At 40.9% G+C, this 20,114-nt stretch overlaps 1 long non-coding RNA gene across 1 annotated transcript in view; it reads left to right on the top strand.

Moving 5' to 3' along the window:
- LOC308196096 overlaps nucleotides 1-20,114 on the top strand; it is a 54,160-nt gene that overhangs the window by 24,970 nt on the left and 9,076 nt on the right. Inside the window, exons 2-3 of the long non-coding RNA XR_013952083.1 lie at nucleotides 379-465; nucleotides 1,177-1,372. This is a non-coding gene — a long non-coding RNA (uncharacterized lncRNA). The remainder of the gene's footprint in view (nucleotides 1-378; nucleotides 466-1,176; nucleotides 1,373-20,114) is intronic.

The following is a 20,114-nucleotide window of genomic DNA, read 5'->3' as shown; positions in this document are numbered from 1 at the left end:
GCCCAACTGGAACGTGTTTCCTTCTTCTGACCAAGGCTGCCTGTGCTGACCGTGCTTCTGGCATGGGCACCTCTGCTAAATGCCTGTGCTGGAGGTGCAGGTGTATTGGGACCAATGCAGCTAGGTAGAAAGGTTGAAGCCCCTGCATTCCCCCAGTCCTTTTTCTTTCCATGCCCAGGCAGGATCTGAGTACTCCAGCTCAACCCAAGGGACCGATTTCCCACTTGGCAGTGCAGGGTTAGGGATTTTTTGACTGCCTGCTCTCCCCAGTCCCTGCTTCCTTCCTCATCCTTCTTTTGTCTCTAGCTCATTCTTTGGACATCTAGGGGCTCCTTTTCTCTTCTGTTGACTTTGTTGTTATGTGTTGTTCGTTTTTAGGTACCACTGCTGATGGCCACAAAGATCGGTGGTAAATGGGGTGCGACAGATCATAGCCGTGCTCCCTGCAGGCCTTAAAGTGTAAAGGTAATGCATCTAAAAACAAGCAAGCAAACAGAGGAGAAAACAACGAAATCAATCACAGGCTAGAGGGGAGTGCATTGCAGTCAATATGCTTTTTGGAATATGGGCCTTTGAAAGGCTTGCCTGAAGCAGAAACTTGAAGCACGTTAGTTATAGTTCAGGCTCTTGGGGGAGACTAAATAGAGTTTTCCTTCCTTTTCTTTGTTCCTGTCTTCACAACGACTTTAGCAGAAGGTAGTCAAGGATGGGGAGGTCATAGTTGGAGCAGATGATGATGATGATAACATCCGTCATTTCTGGATGAGCCCAGTCTCCTGTATACAGAAGCATCACTCTAGATCCAGATTGCTCCTATGCCCAGGTGAGGTTTATACATTCCGGGCCCTGGGTATATATTGATGGTGGATAAATACATCTGTTCATTCATCATTAACAGATTAGTTAGTTTCTAATCACAAGTCGTCAACAATTGTAAATGTAACAGCTTTCTGTCAGCAAATGTTATTTGAAAGAAATGAAGTGATTTCATGGTTGTGTACTGTGGTTGTGTCAAAATATTTGAGGGAAATTATCAAAATATTTGTTTTATAAAAGGTTGCAACATTTCAGTTTGACTTTATTATCACACTCGTTTGATTCAAATTGAGACAGCCGAAACAAAATCTGTAAGAACAGTCAAAGTGAGGTATTTTTTGTTTTTCTTTTGTGATGTAGGATGAAACCAAATGCCAGTGCCTTGAAGTTCCCCCAGGAAAGAAATCTGAATTTCACTAGGTTGAATTTTAATATTAACAACATAACATTATCTACATAAGCAGCTTGAATTCCTCATCTGTGCTGGAAAGCAAATGAAAACCAGACTTCCTAAAACTGGATCTACATATAGAGAAGAAAGAGGCACCATTTCTGAGTAAGTACCATTTACTCTCTCTCCTGCTCCAGGCTGCACTTGATTAGCTCAATATTGTGATTAAAACCCATCTTGTCTTCATCTTTAGATACAGATCCACTCTGGGAATAGCGGGAAGAATGCTGTCTTTGTTTAGGACATGTCTTCCCCTGCCAAACATATAGCTTATCCAAACAAAATGTAATAATTTCTTTCATTTAATACTGAACATTTGCTCTAATATTTGTTCACTTTTCCAGAACTGTCTTAATTAAACTGCTGTAATCTATGTTTTCATACCAAACTTAGTGATTTCATTATTCAGAAGACACGGAGTTGGCACACATTCTGAAGCTTCCAAAGTTGGGGTGTTTTATGGAAATGAAAACTTATCATTTCTGGAGGCACATAAGAAGAATTAATTTTGTGTAATGTGAAATTAACTCCTTCTGAAAATGTTGCTGTTTTGTCTCTGGTTGAAAAAAAAAGCACACTAGCATATGAACCATATTAACTGGCTTCTCTGCTGTTTGACAGTCACTGGCAGGAAAATTTCAATCCAAGTGCAAAGTAAAGATATGAAAAAAGTCCATTGCATTGACAGGAAAGATTCCTGTTTCTTCTTTATCTTTTTAAGGGTTGTCTGGATCAAGCCTTGCATGTCAAAGCAGGAATGATGATAAAGGAAACACCTTTATCATTTCTGCATCACTTAAAAAAATACATTAAACTCTAGGAACAACAACAGCCTAAAATCCTCCTGAGCCTGCCCATATCAGACACTTCTCTCCGGCTCAGCAATCCTACCTGGTGCCTGAATCCAGGAAAATGTTCTAGGACAATTCTGATTTAAATCAGAACCCTTTGAAATAGGATTCCTCATGTGTTTGTCATTTAACACACTTAGCCATTTCTGCTTTGTAACACTTAACAGTTGGATCACAGGACAAAAATCTGACCAGATCCCTTTCTTTTACAACTCCATATACATTTAGCTAAGAGATATATTTATCTTTAGGTGGATAAGGAGAAATGTATGGGTAAGTTTTACTTCTTGCCATAGAAAGTGTGGTCCTCTTTGATATACCAGGTTCTACAGGGAAAACAGAGTGGTTGGTACCTCAGCATTTGGTAGTATTTTGGGAAGTCTGTGACTTTCAATAGCTGGGGACATAGACTGTATCTCACCCCCATCTCCCAGTTACTAGAAAAACACTTGCTAAAACAATTCATTAATAGGTTTTGGACCACATTCCCAAGGAGTCGTCCAAACTGCACTTATTTCAGTTACCTTTTGTAATGATATAGTTAATGATCTCACTAGTTTAGTGCACAGTGAACTATACAGGTCTGTAGCCACCATTCAAAGAAATTATCTCAATTACTTTAAGGTAATTTTCCCTCAAATCAAAGCAAAATATGGAAGGTCTATTGCTTAATTGGCCACAGAGAAAATGAAAACTGTCTGAGAATAGTTTTGCATTGGTCTAGGGAAAAGGAAGGGGAGTTCTCTGATCCTGAGCCTTCAAGGCTGATAGGAGAGTCAAGCTTAGAAGGAGAGTGAAAATGGTGCCAAAATCAGGCAGGTGTTGTAACTGGGTGGTCTAAATACATTGCTCACTGTGGACACACCAGAACCCTAGTCAAACTGCAGTTAGCTCTTAGGTACTAAATAATCATGGGAATATGCGGGTTTCCACTGCTGAAAGTCTGGGAACTGGGCTTTTTTTGTCCCCAGGTCTTATCAAAAGACAGTCACTTCTTGGTGCAGCTGTATTCCAGGAGAGCTTCCCAATGCCACCCTCTCTGTGCTCAAATGCTTCAGTCTCACCGTCACTTGTATTCTTGCTGAGCATGTGTACACCTCTTTGCACTTACACTTTGAAAAAGTGCATTTATGAGAAAAACTGGCTTCCTTGAGTTAATGGATTAGTGAGTGTCCTCGTTGAAGCACTCTCAACCTATCCATTACTTCACTTATTAGATCCTCTCTGCTGAGATGACCAGAGAAATAGGAAACCTCCTGTAACCTCTTTAATAATTTTTTTTGGTGCAGTACCAGTGAGGTCCAACAGATACTTATGAAGTCTTTCGATGTCGTTGCTCTTTTTATCTACTTCCTGGGTATGGGCTTGAGAGAAGGATTGCTCATCTCTCCACAGAAGCAGGCTGGAATTAACCTGTCAGTGGTGGGACTGTGTGTGCTCTGGCAATGTAATTTAGCAGGTCATCAGTCTGTAATGAAGATTCAGGTCCCTTCTGGCATTTGATTCATTTGAGATGGCTGAGTGCTTTGTCTCCTTTCTTTATTGCATGTTTTTTATATAATTGTTCCAACTTACAGATAAGTACATTAGCTCTGCTATTTAAATGCCATACAGTGCTTGTCTTTATTCAAAGCCTGCTGCTGTTATCAAACTGAAAATGGAAATGTGAGACACTTTCACAGCAATAGTAGACCTCCAGTCTAGGTTACCCTTTTATGCTTTACTCAGTCAGTAACCTGAAGCACAAAGTGCACAACCATGTACCCCTCACCACTGAAATCCTCCTGCAGTGAGGCAAGGCTTAGCAAGGGAAAGTTAAGCAGGAGCATAAACACTTGACCTCTCATTTCTTAGCTCTAATTATTTATACTCGTATAACCACTAGCTTCAGGCTGAAGGTAGGAGTGTGAGTGTTGTAACTTTTCTAAAAATAACCACTTCTGGGCTTGAAGGATGTTGTCTTCTTTTGAAAGCACTTCATCTGACAACTGGTTTTGGATAGTGCTCTGCGTATGGGTCTTTATGGCACAAAGAAGATGCTTTTAAATCATTGGAACAATGCTTATCTCCTCTTGACCTTTGCAGGCACTCCTGACTCTGCTATTACTTCAGTCTTATTTTAAGTGTCACACAATTTGCAGAAACAGTTCTCCACTCAGCTGAGGTCGTTGCTTGGCTTCTGTTAACCTTTTTTTTGTTCTATTTCCTCCTATTGTTTAAAAGTTATTATGAAAGACGTGGTTCTGAATATATAAAATTTCCTTAACAGTCAATACCCCCATTTGCAGTTTCACTGTTTAGATTTCCTTATGTGCTTGATGTGCACCAAAACAAGACAGGAAGCCAGCAAGCCAAGCATGTCCTGGTGGGAGATCCTTAACTTTTACCATTCAGCAACCTGTAAACTGCCTGTCAAGGACTCAGCCTATATGGGGTTAGATAAAATGGGATTAAGAAGCATTCAGAATAAGCTCAGGATGAAACATAAGGGCTTCGTAATTTGTTTATAGCAGGGGGAAGAATTAGTATCGATGGTTCTTCTTTATGTTTTGAGTAGTTGCAGTCAAATTTTGCATACACCAAATGCATAATTTTAGACAGGGCTAATTGTTGTGCTGCTTAGTAAAGGTGTTTTATATGTATCATGCTTAGACCCCATTTTCAGTTGTTACTTATGTTGTTTCTTAATCATTTGAAGTCAAGCTTTGCCTCCCAGGTCTTACTCAGGTGGAGTTACAGAGTTTTGCTTCTCCTTTACTTGGCTTGCAGTCTGCGTTGAGAACATGCCATTTATTCTTCTCATGAAAAGCAGTTAAAGACTCCCACTTACCCACCGTTGAAAAACAAACTTGTATGTGCTCAAGAGAGTTTGCTACAGCTTGATTTTCCTTGTCCTGCTGTTTTCAAGGAAGACACTTTCTCTAAGGCAGACTCTGTGCCATCAGAGCTTTTAAACGATGTCCAAACTGATCAAGCACCTCTAGCCCAGTGTAGATAGGACCTGAGTTTTTGTCTTGCTACTTCTGAACCACTGAAGCAATCTGAGACAAATCTGTCTATCCTCCCAGCCTATGCTTCATGCAAGGGTGAGGCACCAGTGTAGTCTCACTCCCAAGGCTTCAAAGAGATAAGTTCCTATTGCAAATCTATGGGCTGCTCTAAATAACATGGTCCTGTACAATTTCTTTGGTGTCTTTCTGGTGGTCATGGTAGATGGATGGAAGAATCTCTTAAGCATGTGGCCAGTCTTCCTTGTCTAAGAAAAGGTGGGAAAAGTATCTGTGGGAGGAGCTGTACTGTCAAAATCCTTAAAAATTCAATACAAGAGGTTTTAGGATTGCTTTCTGCCACAACATCATTGTTAAGCCATCTGAACAGCACTGGAATATATCTTCATGGATTAAAGAGGGAAAAAAAACACAACACCCTATCTGTTTATTTTACTTCAGATATTACAAACCTTTATTTGAAATCCTCCACTTCCATAAACTTCACAAAATGATAAATGTTTCCTTATCTTCCTTATCCTTCTGACACCTTCTTCTTCTTGCAAGTCTCCAACTGAAACTCACACTGTGACCACCACTACATCTTCCTCAGTAGAATTAATGAGATTTAACACATCTGCATTTGCAAACAGACGACTGTCCCTGATGCAGGGGTAGTTTGTGTCATAATCTCCTAAGAAGCATGTTACAGAAATTGTACATGAGTTGTAAAGAAAACTGTGTGTGAAATAGAAAAGGAAGATCTCAGGGTTCAAGTGCTTGGAGGATAATGCAGTCTCTCAAAATTAGACTCTTTGTTTGATATTGAAATAGCTTTCATGTGTGACAGGAGAGAATTAGTCATCTTTCTCTAAAATGAATCGATCACCAGCCACCTGCTGTTCTAGCTGTCATGAACTGTCCTCTCTTTCAGTTTAAAAACAAAACAAAACAAATCTGTTTTTAGGCTGTCAGAGCTTAAAAAAAATAATAATCAAGATGAATAACCTCTTGGTTTTCCACTGCCATGGAATGGACATCAGTCACCCACTGGTGCCAGATGTTATTGTAAGCCCCATGTTTTCTGCATGCTGGTGATAGTAAATAGCTGTGTGGTCCTCTGGGGAACACTGGGGCTCTAGCACACAGTGCAGATTTGCATAAAATCATTTTCTGTCACTCTTAGGATTGTATTCAGAGTCAAGGCTGAGGTCGGAGAGGTGTGAAGCAGGTAGAGGTTTGAGTGCCAGAATCCCAGGTCCCTCAGTGATTAGGACAGGATTCCCATTCTTTGCCGACCTCTTCTTGCTGTGACCAATCCAAGGCATCCTCCTTACAGGTTCTGCTACTATTTTCCACTGTCTGGGTTTGTCTGCTGTGTCTAAATTAGCAGAGAATGGCAACATTAACACTAGAATGCTAAATAGTGCAGTGTTAGTCAGGCAAAACTAACTGTCTTCTATGGTGCTGCCAGAGAGAAGCAAAGAACCAGAGCTATAAGGGGGGTGAAAATGAGAGGGACTTCTTGGAGGGTATGTAAGAATCAACTGCTAGCCCATGAAGCACACAGTGAATCCCCATTATTCACCGTTCCCCACGAATAACCCTGATACTGTAATATGCAGAAAAATGAGTTAATCTTATAACTTAAGAAGATTTGGAGAAAGAAAATAATCCATAATGGAAAGAAGAAATACAGTCTTGTATTTGGGTAATCTTCGGGATATAGGTGAAACTGATGGCTGTGGATATATGAAGGGTTTTCTCTCTGTGCTCTGGGTGGGAAATATCTGAGAAGCAGGAGGGCCTGAGGACAAATGGGCTAGCAGCCATAAAGGTAATATAAATCGTTGTTTTGTTCCCTCTGTGCTTTGCTTTGATTTTCCCCTGTTTGAGCTATTTTTAAGGCCCCCAAAAGAGAAGGAGGATGACCTTAGACTGTTCCCTCATTTTTTTGCTCATTATTTAGGTCTAGTTTCTGCCACAGCTGTTTTGGTCTTTTATTTTCCAGTTTACTGTTCCTCTTGTTTACCAGTCATGATTTCAGCATGTTTCCTTGTGTTGTGCTTGGTCCAATTTGTCTTAAACCTGAGTTTCCCACAGAACAGCAGGAGTAGCTGCAGCAGAACTCAGCAGCAGCCATCTGCTTGAATATTTACCCACCTTCCCAGCGAGATTTTGAGTCTGTTCCTGAATTCTCAGCTGCTACAGAGGTGTTGTTATCAGTATCCCACATAACAAAAAGAAGGCCAGCTTGGTTGCATCTGCAAGGTGGTGGTTGGAGAGTTGCTGCGCGGAGACACACTTCAAAGGTAAATGATTCAGGCAATGGGGATCCTTGCAGAAAAATTCTTTGATGCTAGAGGCAATCACTGGCACTGCGGGCAGTAGCATCACAGGACGCCTACCGTAGGGCTGAGATGTTATTTGCTCATTGCTAAAGACACAGCTAGCGATGGAGTGGGGATATTTGATCAAGTCTAAGCTCTTCCCTTCCAGCCCATGCACTTTGGCAAGCTCTGTGCATCAACAAAGAAGGAAATTGACTCTGGTACTATGAAACAGAGAAAAAAAAAATCAATAACACACAATTATCAGCAGTTCCAGCCCAATAGCCAGAATCCTGCACTGCATCAAAAACAAAATCATGGAATCCAATATTGGAGCATTAGCTCCATCTGAATATTGCACCTTTGATCTCATGTTGTCTTCAGTTTCCTCTATTATTTTCTGTATTTTTTGTTTTAGTAAGGAGACAATGTGGAAGATGTAAGCTCCACTGCATTTCTGACTGTGCCATTTTAATAGCTGGAAACAGGCAATGGGCAGGAAGAGCCCTCCTGAGCATCGAAGTCACTTGATGTTGCTGCAAACATGTCATATCAACTGGTTGAGCTCTGTCTTAACTCAACTTAAAACTTAGGTTTTGTGCCCCTGCTTTGACCAAAAGTTTGCTCTACGACCTCCTCCTCTAAAGTTAAGAGACCTTCCTATTTCCATGTTAAATGTGTGCACAGTCAGTCACTTTAGTGTGTTGCTTGAAAAGTAAGTTAAAAAGCCAATGACTTTTTATATATATATAAAATATTTTCTCCATCCTACCTGGGTTTAACCTAGCTCTCAGTCTTCTTGCTGCAAAGATACACAAATCAAGTTACTTTCATTTTCTCCCAGAACATAAACTACTTATTGCTTTGGCCACCTGAACAGTGCTGTTTTGCATCTGTTTAATTCTGAACTCAAATTCTTGAATATGGATGACTAGAATTTTACCCAGTTCTCCAGTCTGTACAACACCCAAGCATCTTTTCATGTCCTTCTCCATTAAGAAATTTTGCCAAGCAAACAGCAGAAATGTTTGCAATTAGTCACTATATAGATATTTCCAGGAACAGATGATTTAAATAGCTCCCTTCTTTTCTAATAATGGTTTGTCTTCAGAGAAGAACTTGCAGACCTACTTTCATGTACTCTTCCATTGAATATAAATTCACCTTCCTAGTCCTTGCAATTTATTTTTAATGATCAGATCTTCTAAAAATGGTTTCAGCAATTACAAGACCAATACAAAATCGCGTACGATCTGCCTTTTTATGTTTCATTTTTTTTATGGCTATTTGGTGGAGAACTTTGCAACCCAAGTCATTTAGAAGTAATTGGCCCTCCTGTCACATGTATCCTACAGTCTTTATCTAGGACATTGAAGTGTGCCTTACTGATGCAGTTATTAGTAAAACTCTCTATCTATTGGTATTACCTAAATACTTACAACAGCTATATGCCAGCATGAAATTATATAGTGGTTTATCAACCTGATAAAACTTCTTTCCTTTTCTTTTCCTTCCAATAGATCAAGACAGGTACTGTTTTGTCCATACCATTGTTTCTACCTTTACATTTTTGCACTCCGGTCCTTTGTTGATCCACCCCACTGACTTTATCTTCGTCTCTGCCTTTCTGCAGTCTGCAGTTTGACATTTCCCAGTCTGTTTGCCAGGCTTCCTGCATCAGTGCATGTTTGGGAAGCATTCTCATTGGTCACATTCAGCAAACCTTCCAGGAGAGGAGCAGTCCCTTGGAAGCACTATCTGTTGCCTGACTTTGGTCCCTACCAGCATGAACTTTTCCTTCCTCACTCTCCACCAGCTGTTACCATATTCTTGGTTATCTCATTTGTTTTTCCTGAAAACTAAAACCAAACCTTCATTTTTCTAGCTTAAATTCCTTTCTGTGAGCCATGGAAATCCTGTCTTGTAGGAATTCAGGATTCACTAAGATCCATCTTTGTTCCATGAGTGCCTCACTGCAGCTAGTTTCTCCCAAAAGTTCTCAGATCTGATTTTCTCGGTCTGCTTTGTAACAAAAACATGAAACCCTGTAGACCGCTTGAAGGTGTCCCACTCTGCAGGCAATGCAATAACAGCTTATATTTCAGCACAGAAGCATTAACAAAAATAAATAAATAAATATTTTTGGTATTAAATGCCATATAACAAACTAAAATCCCATTTGTGCAATAGCCATATGAGTGGTACTGATTTTATTTTCCAGAAATCTCTTGTCTCCAAATCAACAGTTCTAACACCCAATCTCCCAATGTTCAATACAAGTTAAGCTTGTCCTTGTACGTTGAAAAGTGTTGCTTGCAAAAGGACAGAGTCATTTATATTAAGGACATATCTTCACTGAAGAGTGAGCACACACAAAATTCCATTTGTGTTGCTTTGTTCACTTCAGTGATGTGTAAACCCATGTCTTTGTTTGAGCTCTTGGCTCTGCTCACCAGCTGTGCCAATCCCAGACGATACTGGCATTGCAGGAAAATTTACTTGGAAGTGCTGTTACCCTTCCTGGTCAGGAGATCAAGCCAACAACGGGGAGGGATATGTTCTTGTGGCAGAGAATGAAAGTCATGTTTCAGGAAAAAAAGGATTCTGATGGCATTTTGCATTGATGCGGAAGCATGTCATGTTGTGGAAATGTGTGCAGTGAAGATGGCCAACAAAATCCCCCTGAGCTGGCTGGCTGTCATTTTACAAGGCAGCCTTGAGCCCAAACTGACACTACCACATGGTGTATTTAGAATAATCATCAGTAATTCAACAGAAGCAGTATCAGACAGACACTACTGATCTGTCAAGTGCTGAGCTGCTTTCTGTGGTCATCCTGAGCACAGCCTTCAGCATGCTATTTATTTCCTATGTTAAGGCTGCTCTTTTGGGAGTCCTTTTGTTGTCTGCTTAGAAATTTCAGTTTCTGATTTCTGGGTTCTTCCCAAATGATGAGTCTTACTGTTCCCCTATCAAAAGCTTAATGCATGTAAGGTCAGGTCAAGGCAAGCTTCCAGGCTGTCAGGAGAGAGCTCCTGTTCAAATCTGGCACACGACTGACAGAAGCACCGCACAGCAATGAGCAGGATTTGGTCTTTAAATGCTGCAACAACCCAGGTAACTTCCAGTGCCAAAAGGAGGAGTTAAGGGGACAAGAATACCAGGCTGTTTTATCAATTTGCGGGACAGGATGGCAGGAGTAATATAACAGTCTTTGAGTTCACCTACAAGGTAGTCAATCTGCCAGTCTGGGCCAAATCCAAAGCAAATCTCAAATCCTCAGCTGTTTGTACTGCAGCCCCCCGATAAGGGATCTCTCTCCCTCGTGAATGGCAGAGGAAAGCAGTCTTTGTGCAGAAGCCCAGACTAATCCTGCTGCCAAGACCTACCCTAAAGAAACAGTTCCCCCAGAGGTGTTGTGGAGAGGTTGTGAGCAGAAGGCATGCAGGTGAGTTTACAGGCTTGGAGCTGGTCTGAACAAAAAACTCCAAAATAACTGGATGTAGTAAGTTAGCACTCCTGAAGAATACTAAATAATGTATGGACATTCGATTCCCTATTTTAGGCATTGTTAGCCACTGTAGCTTGGTGAGAGGCGTTATTTAGCTGCACCAGTAACGTTTTCTGTTCGGTGAGCCAGTGGAGATGCACAGCGGACTGATGCCACGCCAGGAGAGGGGTATGGAAGTTGTTTGCATTTCTCTCACTTGCTCAGCTCAGCAAACGTGGCTGAACTTTAAGGCGCCAGTAACAGCAGTGAAGGTGATGGAATAGGGTTCATGTGGACCCTTCAATCTGTTTCACAAGTCCTCGGAAAAGAGTATGAGTCAAACAAATGTGAAGTTCAGGTCAGAGTCCCTGTGGAACACTTGCATTCAGCTTTCTTTTTGGAAGAATAAGTGCCTTAAATACTGTTCAGGCTACAGTGAAGAAATAATCAAAATTGTTGAATTTGAGCAACTTTGATTTTTTGTCTGATTAACTTCAGACAAGCTAATCTTGTTTCCAGTCTATCTCACTGGGCCAGGAGGATGTGGTTGAACCATCTCAAACCATCCAGGTCAAGGATCAAGGGGTTAGCCCCTCCTGGTGAGAAGAGTCACTCTCAAAAGTACCTTTTAGCTTGAACAGATGTTCTCTGTACTCTGTACTCTGATGTCTCCTTGGTTATGAGATTTCCTGTAGTTAAGCGTTATACATGTCTAGATAAGTTGAGTATCCTCTCCTTGCAATGTGAGGAACGCACTGACTTGCTTCTTCAGTTTGTTAGTCGAAACTTTGGGGCCATTTATGGAGAATGATTACATCCCGATTCCTCTTACTTTTCTTAACGTTAAGTTTCTTTTCCAACCAGTGAAGTGAAGGTAAGGAATAAGGAGTGAAGAAGGATTTATTTGAAGCTCTTGCTTGACAATAGGTGGAGAGATTTCTAAGCACCTTAAAGTCATTGCTTCTATTTTTCAACCAGTATGTTAAATGGTAACAAGGTGCTATCTGGAGCTGTGAAGAGGAAAATCCTAACACAGATACATGATTAAACTATGTGACAGTGCATAATCTGCATCATAAACTTATTATTATATGCACCTCTAAAATACTATGATTTATGTGTATATCTCAAGTTTTCCTAAGCACTTAAATATGAATCTCAGTTTATAGTGATTCTAATTTATAGGTATTAGTTGGTGGGACTCAAGTTTTTCCCTGCAGGTCAGGAGTAGTCCAGTGCACTGCTACAAAGCAGTCTCAGTAGGTGCCTTTCCCAGCCTTTGCATTGTCAGAATGTTTTTGTCATTTCATGCCCTTTCTGTGGCTCAGAAAAATTGACTAGGTATGACAGTCTCTGCAGAGATTTCCTGTTTGTAGCATGGTTCCTGCAAAGAGAGGCAACACGTAACAGATTTCAGTGTAGCAAGTCCTGGTTTCAAAGGAACTCCTCATTACTGCCATGGGTATATCCTGTGGCTCCTGTGTCAGACTATTTTGATGGACCTGGTTGCCGGAAATACAACAGAACAAACACATACATAATTAGTGCATGAAATTACCTAGAATCCATTCACAGGTAATTGTTAATACAAATATCTGATCAGACATTGCTCCAGGGACATGTGTGCACTGGTATTTCCAAAAAGAAAGCAATCACAAAACATGCACACACATTTCTGAAAATTCAGCTCTGTCATAAATGGAATTGGTGTTACTTGCTGGCATTGCACACAAAGCTGTTCTGAAAAAAAGCTAATTGCACTCTGCTTTGAATATGTAAACTGATGAGGTTCATTAATGGAAATGCCTAAGCTTATAGCTTTACCAGTGTTAGTATTTTCTATTAATGACAGTGTTTACAGCTGTTTGTGAAACACAGCCCTGCTTGTTCACAATAGATGCTTAACTTCAATTTGGTTTCAGTGAGGCTTAAGCAGATACTTATATATAAACAGTTCCAAAAGTACGGGGCTTAGCTGTGAACAAAATGGATATGCAAGGACATTTCAGGGCATTCAAGCCATCTTGAAGCAAAGCATGGGGAAAGTAACTCCTTGCTGGAGAATGTAAGACTTCATTATGAGGAGGATTTTTAATTGCAATCCCATGCTTAGTGTTTTGAGAGGTTGCACAGAGCAGTTCTGCATGCGTTTACATTCAGTAGAATTCAGCAGTTGTTCTCTCCATTCACACCTCTGAAAACCACCAGGAGCCTGATTTTCTGCAGGCTGAGCCAGACAGGCAGATCTCAAAGTGAGGACAGCAGAGCCCTTATGAGTCAGAGCTTTGTGGGAAAACATGTTTTAGACAATTTTTGCCTTTTGTTAGCATAACTAACCAAGAAACCAGTCTAGACAGCTGAGATTTAATATTAGCCTCCCTTGATGTTTTCAGAATAAATTGACGAGCAGGCAGATGAGGAAGATGAACTGCACTATTCAAGTCCTCAGTAAAAGCAACAGGAAGTTTCCAACACAGTTTTCATGTATCCATATATATCCATATATATTTATATATATCTATATATAGAGGGACAACTAATGCCCTCATAGCTTCAGCCTGAAGCTCAGATACTTGTGGGATATTGTCCTTATCTGTTTTTCTATAGCATGCAGATTTTGAACTCTTAATGAAAGTTCTGTTTGGGATTGATCTCTACAAACTTTTTCTTTCTTGAATATTTGATAGTAGATTAAAAAATCCTAATTGATAGTTGCCTGTTCCTAGAATGCTTTCAGCTCACTGCAAGGTGACAGTGGTTTTGATATACAAAAAGCATTTGTCCATTTAGCTTTCTGTGTTTCATAATGTTATGGAGTGCTTTGTTAAACATAGGAGCTGTCATGCTGGATCAGAGCTGTAGTGATTCATTGGCTTAATTCTGCCGGAACCATAAGCAACATTCAGATCAGAATTTCAATTAAAAATCAGAAGAGATGTAAGATACACACTTTTAACAGAGAGGGTGATTCATCATTGGGAAAGAACTAGCCTTGAAAGCAGCAAATTTTTCATAAGTGTTTGCAAATTATCACTGGAGGTCTTTCTGGAAGATATGCTGCAGCCAAGTACAAGTTATTGGGTTATATACAAAGATAACTGAGTGAAACTAGATGGCATATGACAGAACAAAGGGCTGCGTGATAAGACAGTCTTTTCAGTTCACTTGTCATACATGGAAAAGAATGAAGTCCCCAGGAACAGAAAAGACTGCGTTTCTCAGGAGGACAAAGGCTACCTCCGACTTTGCTCGGCCATCTGAAGCTAAGAAGTTTTCATGCTGCTGACTTGCTGCCTGCCTGCAGCAGACCATTGGCACAGTGCTGGTTCAGCACTGAGGCTATGTGTTTTCACTGCAGAGCTGGCTTCAGAAAAAAGGCCTTCTGCAAAATCAGCATAAGTTATGCATGGGAGAAAAATTATGTGGTAGCAAGTGTGTGTGGGAGGAAGGCAGGAAGATCAAATTCATTTTCTGATCCTAACTGGGAAATGTAATCACCTTATTTTTTTTTTTTTTAACTTGGAAATGTTCAGTGAATTTGAAATAAATTGTGTCATACTCTGCATATGCCTTAGTAGACAGTCGTGTGTAGGGGGGGTACAAGTAGCATATGTTTGGTTTCATTGGTCTGGATTGTTTATGTCTCTGAATTTGTTACTCATGCAGGCCAGATCCCAGTAGGTGATTTTGTTTACAACTTCTTTTTTGAGGATCATTGTGACCTCCTGATCTGTTTTTTACCCTTGACAGGGTCATATTTCATCTCTGCAGTAAAATAAATTCAAGTATTATTCAGGGCCTGTCTTGGGCCTCTCTGAACTGCAGGGGGACAACACCTACAAAATCATGTTCCCTTGTGATTTTTTTTTTCCTGGAGTGGTATAGACACTTTCATTTGGGTATCATTATTCTTTCACCTTTACCAGTTTTTCTTCTAATTTATCCACTAAGATTTGCATTCTTGCATGGCCAGCAGAAGACATCAAACTGAAAAGAGAAGTTATCCAGTCCTCCATGTGCTCTAGAGTTCATGTCTCTTCTAATTAGCATAATTATAGGAATTGAAAAAATATCAGGTATTTGCAGCATTTTGAAGCATGTTCAGTTGCAAAGGTAATAGCTCTTGTCTCAGTTACTTGACTTTGACCAAAGTTGCAAAGGCTAGCTGCCAAAATTTCAGTTGTAAAATCATTCTATAAAGTTACACTAATAAAAGTGTCCTGTTCCTCAAAGTTATCGAGTATTCTTCCACTAGGATTTTGAGTGGTTGTAGGGCTGTAAAGAACGTGAAAAATCGCTTGTGCTGAAACAGGTTGCTGTGTCACCTAACTCGACAATCCTTCTCAAACCCAGATCCTAGGACTGAAATCCACCAATGTGTTCCAGGTCAGTGCAGGAGTGCACGCAGCAGCAGCAGTTCCCCTGCGGCCTGTGGAGAGGCCCCTGGTGGAGCAGGCTGTCCCCCTGCAGCCCATGGGTCCCACACGGAGCAGATCTCCACGCTGCAGCCCGTGGAGGAGCCCCCGGTGGAGCAGGTGGATGTGGCCTGGAGGAGGCTGCGGCCCATGGAGAGCCCCCGCAGGAGCAGGCCCCGGGCCGGAGCTGCAGCCCGTGGAGAGGAGCCCCCGCAGGAGCAGGGGGTCTGGGGGGAGCTGCTGAGTCTGTTTTGCCTGTGACGATAATTGTTGAGTGATCTCCATGCCCTTACCTCAACTGTTGAGCCCTTTCCATCATATTTCCTCCCCCTTTCTCTTTGAGGAGGGGGAGAGAGAGAGCAGTTGTGGTGGAGCTTGGCTGCCCACCTGAGTAAAACCACCACAGTGCAGAGAAGAGCAACAAACCTCATAAAGGGACTAGTAAACAAAAGTTATTGAGGAGTGACTAAAGGAATTGGGGTTGTTTAGTCCGGAGAAGAGGAGGCTGAGGGGAGACCTCATTGCTCTCTACAACTATCTGGAAGGTGTTGGTCTATTTTCTCTGGTGACAAGTGATAGGATGTGAAGAAATGGCCTCAAGATGTGCCAGGGGAAGTTTTCTTAAGAATATTTTTTTCTCAGAGAGGGCGGTTAGGCATTGAAACAGGCTGCCTGGGAAAGTGCTGGAGTCCCCAGACCTGGAGGTATTTAGGAGACAAGTGTATGTGGCACTAAGGGCACTAAGTTTAGTGATGGGACTCAGTCGTCGGGGTGATGGTTGGACTCGATGATCTCCAAGGTCTTTTCCAATCTAGATGATTCTATGATTCTACATTAGTATTTAAAGCACATAAGTCTTCTCTTGGGTCCTGGCCCTAAGTAGCTACTTGTCTGTAATGATTTCTTGGCATAGTTTAGCCTGTAAACAGGAAAGTGTTTGACTTATTGGCCTGCATGTCATTGGGTTTTTGGGCTGATGACATCTCAGAATACTCGCACTGCAAAATTAGTGATTAATACCTGCTACTTCCGAGTGCTGGTCAAGACCGTTCAGCACTAAGGATAATGTGAAAGCATGAGAGGCCAGACCGAAATCTAGCTAGGGTGACAGAAAGACAATCAAGATGAACTCTGAGTGTTTCTTTGATGATGAAAAGGAAGACTACAACACAAAGCCTTGCTGTTAATCCCTGTCTCTCTTTTCCAGAAGGACTGAGCAGAAGCATGCGGTAGTTCTCTCTGGTGCATTTATTTCACACCAGCATATATGTATAATTTTTAAAGATAGTGAATCTTACTGAATTTCTGAGCTAATTTATCAGACAACATCCTGACTTCATTGGAATTTCACATCTGGAGTTTGATGGTTGTGTTATCTTCTGCCTAATATTTTTCATAAGGCTGTCATGGCAACAAAGGAACAGCAAGATATTCCTTCAAGTCTTTCTGTCTTGCCTGTTTGTTATCCAGAATGAAGTTACGCTATGCCTTTGGTTATTAAATATGACTGTCCTGACTAAACAGCTTTCTAATGGGCATGTATAACCAGGTATTTGCTCAGCTTCACCTTCTTCTCTTTTTCCCCATTTTTGTGGACAAACATGAAGAAAGAGTTTGTTTTAAATGATTGTAACTCTATAATGACAGCTAACTCCACCACATGTTTTGTTATGGGATATTTCTACCCCCTTAGTGGAGGCTGTGTCCATCAAATTGCCCTTCCTCTATGCATGCTGCAGTGTGGATTTCAACACCTCCTGCATGAAACTCCTTTTTGTCTTTCTTCCTGCCATTGCTGTCCTGAGTGTCAGGAACTACAAGCAGTGAATTAAAAATGCTTTAAGTATGAATGAATAAATTGCTGCAGAATCAGGTCTGAAATAAGCCAAAATAAAAAAGACATAAACCACTCCTGCTGCCAGGCAGCGCGGAGCAGTTGACTGTGAGATTTTGTCTTTGTTCATATTTTGTTTGTGACAGTGTTGGCTGCTTATTCTTACAGACTTCACAGTCAGCTGCTTTGTCCCTGATATTTTTATTTTATTTTCCATTGCTTAATTTCTGCTTCTGACTTCTAACTTTTATCTCCTGAGTGGCTGAAGTAATGCCTTTCCCTCTTTGACAGCTAAACCCAGGGTATTTGTGTTGACGTTAGTTACACAAAATACCAAGCTTCAAAAGTGGTTCACCGTACTAGAAAAGTCGATCAGAAGTTTCCCTATGAGTTATTTAAAACTGATCACAACATTCATTTCCTCTCCCAGACAGCCTTTTTCTAGAATTTGAACTTTAAGTCCTAGTTCTTAATGATTTGCTATAACCATGCGACAAGGATCTGTCTGTCGTGGCATTCAATTTATTTTAAGATTTTACATTACTAGTCAGGAAACATAGGTGCAGATCATGAACTAGGAATTTCATCTTGCATGCTGATGTTCCTAAGAGATTGATTTTCTTTGTGTATGCTATGCTTATTTGAAAGGCATTTTGAAAATTCATGCATAGAAAAATTTTCCATTATGCTGGGGTAATTTTGATCCAGCAGAGGATGTAAAATGTGTTGATAACACATGAAAATTGCAATGAATTAATTAATGTTGAAGCTAACTGTAATTCCCAAGGTATTGCTAGACAAACATCATTACAGTAACATGAACTGAATTTATTAAGAATGTCATCACCATGGATTTCTCTTTTAAGAAAGGATGCACTTGCGAAGATTTTGTTTCTAGATTTTACTTTGGTGCATGCAAAAGCAAATATACAACTCTTGAAAAGTCACATTGCCCTCCTAAATAAACTTCAGAAGTTTGTCTGTAAGAAATCATTTTTTATTTTGTGATAAGTTGATACTGCCCTAGGCCTCTTCAATAATATTTAATGCACAGCAGATAATTAGACAAGCGAGTTTTTTTTTTTCTTTTCAACAATTAATTTGCAGTCATTTCAAGAACAAGTCTGCATTTTTTACCTACAGATGCTGTTTTTGATTAACTACCGTTTTTCTGTGTTTCCTTGAGCTTCTGGTATTTAGAACTGAAATTTCGTGTTTTGAATTTTCATTACCTTAATTCCATTAAACAAATACTCAGCAGTGATGCTCCCTTACTGATTTAGATTTCCTTTCACCAGTCATTTAATTCATAGCAGCTCTTCAACAGCTGATAACTGCTTTCTATGATAGTGACTAGTACCAGCTCAGATTTCCTGGGAAAGCTAATGGGGTTGTAATACTTCTGTTAACTCCTTCCTCTGCCACTCTCTTACAGTGTTTCTGCACCTCCTCTGTCTTGGAGCCATGACTTTTCTCTTGCTTCATGTCCCAAAATACCAAACGTACCAGCCTGGAGGAAGGGTGTGACTCAGAACTGGATATATAGTGCAATATGAGTGCTCTGTGGTGGAATGGCTTAAATGTCTTTTGGTCTCCCTCCTACTCTCGCCATATCTGAGGGGAACTAAAACTATTCCTCTTGTTTATACCATGACATCTACTCATGCATGTGTAAGTTGGGGTGAAATTAAAAAATCCATGTCCAACAGAGCAGGGGAAAAAGAACTGTGGTCCAGTTTACTCCACTTAGACTTGGTGGTTCTGGTGCTCTGGACCATGTATTCATACCATGAGTTGATGACAGTTTGTCCAAAAATCCCAAACTAAGTCACACAACCACCTTGGAGTGTGTCCGCACCAACACCACTCCCAAGTGAAACTTTGCTCTTCAGAAAGTGACATCCCTTGCTACAACCTAGTGGACAATAAAGCCTTTAAACCAACAGTAGGGGTTTTGTACTGTTGACAGCCATCCACAACCATCTCAGGCTGGGCACTCCGAAGTGGAGATGTTGAAAATACTTGAGCAATTTGTACTTTTTTCCCATGTGACTCTGGACCCTGCCTTCTCCGCTTCCAAAGTACTCCAACATAGCCAAAGGTACTTGGTGCTTCTTATGCCCTGCTCAATAGGATCATGTTCAAAGAGAGCAGGGAGACATGGAAATGACATGGAGCTAAAATGGAAAGGAAGGGTAAATGATGGCATAGTCAGGAAAGTCAAAGCACAAAACTGATTAAAGGCACGGGACTTCAGTACTGATGAGGAAGAAATAGAGGAAAGAAACACCTACCTCTGAAAACAACAGAGAGAAAATATTCCCATGAGATTTTGTCTTTCCAGACAATAAGGTCAGCAGTAGCCCAGTCTGCTGTCTGTGAAGAAGGCGTGTTGGCAGAGGGAAAGCATGACAAGTGTGCTGTCATATTCCCCTCTGAGCAGAGCCACAAATGTGCTTCTGAAATCTTATCAATGCAAAAAAGCGTGAGAGTATGAAAAGGTGGGAGAGTGGCATTCCCGGTCTCCTGACAATATGTGCTGTGAATGAGCAACAGATGGAGCCTCCGACATCACCAGCATTTTCAGGCAGACTTGCTCACATTGCAGGCTTGTTAGATATTTGAAACCGTGGGAAAGACTAATGATAAGGTCCCTAGCACCCATGTAGCCTAAACCCTCATTAAAAGTGACACTTGGCCCCAGAGCATTAAGTGGTTGTCCTTCCATGGCCTCTTATAAAACTGCAAGCATCCCTTGCTACATACAAGGGATTTTTGGTGGAAAGGATGGATGAAACATCTGAATACGTGGTGCTTCTTGCTGAGTTATGGCAAGCCACATATGCCAGATTTCAAGTGGGTTAGTGTGCCTGACAGTGCTGGAATCTGCTCCCTGGTGCCAAATGGGAGCTGTGAGTTGATTGTCCGGTTAATGTTTAA

This window comes from Anser brachyrhynchus, assembly GCF_964034855.1.
Source record: "Anser brachyrhynchus genome assembly, chromosome: 1".
NCBI classification, from domain to species: domain Eukaryota; kingdom Metazoa; phylum Chordata; class Aves; order Anseriformes; family Anatidae; genus Anser; species Anser brachyrhynchus.
Note: the sequence above shows the minus strand (reverse complement) of the source record. Positions and strands in the feature narration are given on the sequence as shown.